The sequence below is a fragment of the Triticum aestivum genome, chromosome 6D (genome assembly GCF_018294505.1).
Source record: "Triticum aestivum cultivar Chinese Spring chromosome 6D, IWGSC CS RefSeq v2.1, whole genome shotgun sequence".
Lineage (NCBI taxonomy): Eukaryota > Viridiplantae > Streptophyta > Magnoliopsida > Poales > Poaceae > Triticum > Triticum aestivum.
The window spans coordinates 32817868-32824884 of NC_057811.1; positions in this window are offsets into that span (position 1 = coordinate 32817868).

The window sequence follows — 7017 nt, forward strand, 5'->3', positions numbered from 1 at the left end:
GAGAGATCGTAGTTTCGGTCTTAGTTCGTGAGTGCCTCCCGAAGGGCTGTCCGTATGACCGTCCGAGTTTCGAAGGTCCTCCCGAAGGGCTGTCCGAGTGACCGTTCGAGTTTCGAAGGTCCTCCCGAAGGGCTGTCCGCGACACCGTCCGGGGGGCTGTTCGACCGCCTCCTGGAGGGCTGTCTGAGGAGCAGATGAGGGTATACATCCTCGCGGTTGGGAGGTTGTAAATCCTAGCTGCGGGGATCTGCACCGCCGATCGTCATCGACTCTACTTCCCGCTGCGCTACGAGTCGGTAACGAAAAAGATCAAACCATGTATGCAGTCTCCATAGTGGTCCTGGGCTGGTGCGTAGGTCAGAAAATTTTTGTTTTCTGCTGCGTTCCCCTACAGGGCCATCCCCCCTTTCCTTCCCTCTCTCTCCCCCTTCGTTCCTCTCCTACTCCAACTAGGGAAGGGGGAATCCTACTCCCACCGGGAGTAGGACTCCCCCCTTGGGCGCGCCATGAGAGGGCCGGCCCTCCCCCTCCTCCACTCCTTTATATACGGGGGAGGGGGGCACCCCATAGACACACAAGTTGATTGTTTAGCCGTGTGCGGTGCCCCCTCCACCATATTCCACCTCGGTCATATCGTCGTAGTGCTTAGGCGACGCCCTGCGCCGGTAACTTCATCATCACCGTCATCACGCCGTCGTGCTGACAAAACTCTCCCTTGACCTCAGCTGGATCTAGAGTTCGTGGGACGTCACCGAGATGAACGTGTGCAGATCGCGGAGGTGCCGTACCTTCGGTGCTAGGATCGGTCGGATCATGAAGACGTACGACTACATCAACCGCGTTGTCATAACGCTTCTGCTTACGGTCTACGAGGGTACGTAGACAACACTCTCCCCTCTCGTTGCTATGCATCACCTAGATGGATCTTGCGTGTGCATAGGATTTTTTTTTAAAATTACTGCGTTCCCCAACAGTGGCATCCGAGCCAGGTCTATGCTTAGATGTTATATGCACGAGTAGAACACAAAGAGTTGTGGGCGATAATAGTCATACTGCTTACCAGCATGCCATACTTTGATTCGGCGGGATTGTTGGATGAAGCGGCTCAGACCGACATTACGCGTATGCTTACGCGAGACTGGTTCTACCGACGTGCTTCACACATAGGTGGCTAGTGGGTGTCTATTTCTCTAAGTTTAGTTGAATCGAGTATGACTACGCCCGGTCCTTGTTGAAGGTTAAAACAATACACTTGACGAAAAATCGTTGTGGTTTTGATGCGTAGGTAAGAACGGTTCTTGCTAAGCCCGTAGCAGCCACGTAAAACTTGCAACAACAAAGTAGAGGACGTCTAACTTGTTTTTGAAGGGCATGTTGTGATGTGATATGGTCAAGACATGATGCTAAATTTTATTGTATGAGATGATCATGTTTTGTAACAGAGTTATCGGCAACTGGCAGGAGCCATATGGTTGTCGCTTTATTGTATGAAATGCAATCGCCCTGTAATTGTTTTTACTTTATCACTAAGCGGTAGCGATAGTCGTAGAAGCAATAGTTGGAGAGACGGCAACGATGCTTCGATGAAGATCAAGGTGTCAAGCCGGTGACGATGGTGATCATGACGGTGCTTTGGAGATGGAGATCAAAGGCACAAGATGATGATGGCCATATCATATCACTTATATTGATTGCATGTGATGTTTATCCTTTATGCATCTTATTTTGCTTAGTTTGGCGGTAGCTTTATAAGATGATCTCTCACTAAATTTCAAGGTATAAGTGTTCTCCCTGAGTATGCACCATTGCTACAGTTCGTCGTGCCGAGACACCACGTGATGATCGGGTGTGATAAGCTCTACGTTCACATACAACGGGTGCAAGCCAGTTTTGCACATGCAGAATACTCGGGTTAAACTTGACAAGCCTAGCATATGCAGATATGGCCTCGGAACACTGAGACCGAAAGGTCGAGCGTGAATCATATAGTAGATATGATCAACATAGTGATGTTCACCATTGAAAACTACTCCATCTCACGTGATGATCGGACTTGGTTTAGTTGATATGGATCACGTGATCACTTAGATGATTAGAGGGATGTCTATCTAAGTGGGAGTTCTTAAGTAATATGATTAATTGAAATTTAATTTATCATGAACTTAGTAGCTGATAGTATTTTGCATATCTATGTTGTAGATCAATAGCTCGCGATGTAGCTCCCCGTTTATTTTTTGATATGTCCCTAGAGAAAAACTATGTTGAAAGATGATAGTAGCAATGATGCGGACTAGGTCCGCGATCTTAGGATTATCCTCATTGCTGCACAGAAGAATTATGTCCTTGATGCACCTCTAGGTGACGGACCTATTGCAGGAGTAGATGCAGACGTTATGAACGTTTGACAAGCTCGATATGATGACTACTTGATAGTTTAGTGCACCATGCTTTATGGCTTAGAACCGGGACTTCAAAAACGTTTTGAACGCCACGGAGCATATAAGATGTTCCAAGAGCTGAAATCGATATTTCAGACTCATGCCCGAGAGTCGAGAGGTATGAGACCTCTGAAAAGTATTTTGCCTACAAGATGGAGGAGAATAGCTCAGCTAGTGAGCATGTGCTCAGAATGTCCGAGTACTACAATCGCTTGAATCAAGTGGAAGTTAATCTTCCAGATAAGATAGTGATTGACAGAATTCTCTAGTCACTATCACCAAGTTACTGGAACTTCGTGATGAACTATGATATGCAAGGGATGACGAAAACGATTCCCGAGCTCTTTGCGATGCAGAAATCAGTGAAGGTAGAAATCAAGAAAAGTATCAATTGTTGATGGTTGACAAGACCACTAGTTTCAAGTAAAAGGGCAAGGGAAATAAAGGGAACTTCAAGAAGAATGGCAAGCAAGTTGCCACTCCCATGAAGAAGCCCAAAGCTAGACCCAAGCCTGAAACTGAGTGCTTCTACTACAAAGGAAATGGTCACTGGAAGCGGAATTACCCCAGATACTTGGCGGATAAAAAGGATATCAAAGTGAACAAAAGTATATATGATATACATGTTATTGATGTGTACTTTACTAGTGTTCATAGTAGCCCCTGGGTATTTGATACTGGTTCAGTTTCTATGATTAGTAACTTGAAACAGGAGTTACAAAATGAACAGAGACTAGTTGAGGGCGAGGTGACGATGTGTGTTGGAAGTGATTCCAAGGTTGATAAGATCACCATCGCACACTCCCTTTACCTTCGGGATTAGTGTTGAACCTAAAATAAATGTTATTTGGTGTTGCGTTGAGCATAAGATGATTGGATCATGTTTATTGCAATACGGTTATTCATTTAAGTCAAAGAATAATTGTTATTCTGTTTACATGAATAAAACCTTCTGTGGTCATACACCCAAGGTGAATCCTTTATTGAATCTCGATCATAGTGATACACATATTCATAATATTGAAGCCAAAATATGCAAAGTTAATAATGATAGTGCAACTTATTTGTGGCACTGCCGTTTAGGTCATATTGGTGTAAAGCGCATGAAGAAACTCCATGCTGATGGATTTTTGGAATCACTTGATTATGAATCACTTGATGCTTGCGAACCATGCCTCATGGGCAAGATGACTAAGACTCCGTTCTCCGGAACAATGGAGCGAGCAACTGATTTATTGGAAATAATACATACTGATGTATGCGGTCCGATGAGTGTAGAGGCTCACGGTGGGTATCGTTATTTTCCGACCTTCACAGATGATTTGAGCAGATATGGGTATATCTACTTGATGAAACATAAGTCTGAAACATTTGAATAGTTCAAAGAATTTCAGAGTGAAGTGGAAAATCATCTTAACAAGAAAATAAAGTTTCTACGATCTAATCGCAGATACGAATATTTGAGTTACGAGTTTGATCTTCACTTGAAACAATGTGGAATAGCTTCGCAACTCACGCCACCTGGAACACCACAGCGTAATGGTGTGCCCGAACGTCATAACCGTACTTTATTAGATATGGTGCGATTTATGATGTCTCTTACCGATTTACCACTATCGTTTTGGGTTTATGCATTAGAGACAGCTAAATTCACGTTAAATAGGGCACCATCTAAATCCGTTGAGACGACACCATATGAACTATGGTTTGGCAAGAAACCTAAGCTGTCGTTTCTTAAAGTTTGGGGTTGCGATGCTTATGTGAAAAAGTTTTAGCCTGATAAGCTCAAACCCAAATAAGAGAAATGCGTCTTCATAGGGTACCCAAAGGAGACTATTGGGTACACCTTCTATCACAGATCCGAAGGCAAGATATTCGTTGCTAAGAATGGACCCTTTCTAGAGAAGGAGTTTCTCTCGAAAGAAGTGAGTGGGAGGAAAGTAGAACTTGATGAGGTAATTGTACCTTCTCCTGAATTGGAAAGTAGTTCATCACAGAATCCAGTGAGTCCTACACCAATTAGTGAGGAAGCTAATGATGATGATCATGAAACTTCAGATCAAATTACTACCGAACCTCGTAGGTCAACCAGAGTACGGTACACACCAGAGTGGTACGGTAATCTTGTTCTGGAAGTCATGTTACTGGACCATGATGAACCTACGAACTATGAGGAAGCGACGATGAGCCCAGATTTCGCGAAATGGCTTGATGCCATCAAATCTGAGATGGGATCCATGTATGAGAACAATGTGTGGACTTTGGTTGACTTGCCCGATGATTGGCAAGCCATGGAGAATAAATGGATCATCAAGAGGAAGACGGACGCTGATAGTAGTGTTACTATCTACAAAGCTCGAATTGTCGCAAAAGGTTTTCGACAAGTTCAAGGTGTTGACTACAATGAGATTTTCTCACTCGTAGCGATGCTTAAGTCTGTCCGAATCATATTAGCAATTGCCACATTTTATGAAATCTGGCAAATGGATGTCAAAACTGCATTCCTTAATGGATTTCTTAAAGAAGAGTTGTATATGATGCAACAAGAAGGTTTTGTCAATCCTAAAGGTGCTAACAAAGTCTGCAAGCTCCAGCGATCCATCTATGGACTGGTGCAAGCATCTCAGAGTTGGAATATACGCTTTGATAATGTGATCAAAGCATATGGTTTTATACAGACTTTTTGAGAAGCCTGTATTTACAAGGAAGTGAGTGGGAGCACTACAACATTTTTGATAAGTATATGTGAATGACATATTGTTGATCGGAAATAATGTAGAATTTTTCTGGAAAGCATAAAGGAGTGTTTGAAAGGAGTTTTTCAAAGAGAGACCTCGGTGAAGCTGCTTACATATTGAGCATCAAGATCTATAGAGATAGAACAATATGCTTGATAAGTTTTTTCAATGAGTACATACCTTGACAAGATTTTGAAGTAGTTCAAAATGGAACAGTCAAAGGAGTTCTTACCTGTGTTGCAAGGTGTGAAGTTGAGTAAAGACTCAAAACCTGACCACGGCAGAAAATAGAAAGAGAATGAAAATTCATTCCCTATGCTTCAGTCATAGGTTCTATGAAGTATGCTATGCTGTGTACCAGACCTATTGTGAACCTCACCATGAGTTTGGCAAGAGGGTACAATAGTGATCCAGGAGTGGATAACTGGACAACGGTCAAAATTATCCTTAGTGGAATAAGGAGATATTTCTCGGTTATGGAGGTGATAAAGAGTTCGTCGTAAATAATTACGCCGATGCAAGCTTTGACACTGATCCAGATGACTCTAAGTCTCAATCTGGATACATATTGAAAGTGGGAGTAATTAGCTAGAGTAGCTCCGTGCAGAGCATTGTAGACATATTAATTTGCAAAATACATATGGCTCTGAATGTGACAGACCCATTGACTAAGCTTCTCTCACAAGCAAACATGATCACACCTTAGTACTCTTTGGGTGTTAATCACATAGCGATGTGAACTAGATTATTGACTCTAGTAAAACCCTTTGGGTATTATTCACATGGCGATGTGAACTAATCACATGGGGATGTCAACTATTGGTGTTAAATCACATGGCGATGTGAACTAGATTATTGACTCTAGTGCAAGTGGAAGACTGAAGGAAATATGCCCTAGAGGCAATAATAAAGTTGTTATTTATATTTCCTTATATCATGATAAATGTTTATTATTCATGCTAGAATTGTATTAACCGGAAACTTAGTACATGTGTGAATACATAGACAAACAGAAGGTTACTAGTATGCCTCTACTTGACTAGCTCGTTAATCAAAGATGGTTAAGTTTCCTAGCCATGGACAAAGAGTTGTCATTTGATGAATGGGATCACATCATTAGAGAATGATGTGATTGACTTGACCCATCCGTTAGCTTAGCACCATGATCGTTTAGTTTATTGCTATTGCTTTCTTCATAAGTTATACATGTTCCTATGACTATGAGATTATGCAACTCCCGAATACCGAAGGAACACTTAGTGTGCTATCAAACGTCACAACGTAACTGGGTGCTAATAAAGATGCTCTACAGGTGTCTCTGATGGTGTTTGTTGAGTTGGCATAATCGAGATTAGGATTTGTCACTCCGATTGTCGGAGAGGTATCTCTGGGCCCTCTCGGTAATGCACATCACTATAAACCTTGCAAGCAATGTGACTAATGAGTTAGTTACGGGATGATGTATTATGGAACGAGTAAAGAGACTTGCCGGTAATGAGATTGAACCAGGTATTGAGATACCGACGATCGAATCTCGGGCAAGTAACATACCGATGACAAAGGGAACAACGTATGTTGTTATGCAGTTTGACCGATAAAGATCTTCGTAGAATATGTAGGAACCAATATGAGCATCCAGGTTCCGCTATTGGTTATTGACCGGAGATGAGTCTCGGTCATGTCTACATAGTTCTCGAACCCGTAGGGTCCGCACGCTTAACGTTCGGTGACGATCGGTATTATGAGTTTATGTGTTTTGATGTACCGAAGGTAGTTCGGAGTCCCGGATATGATCACGGACATGACGAGGAGTCTCGAAATGGCCGAGACATAAAGATCGA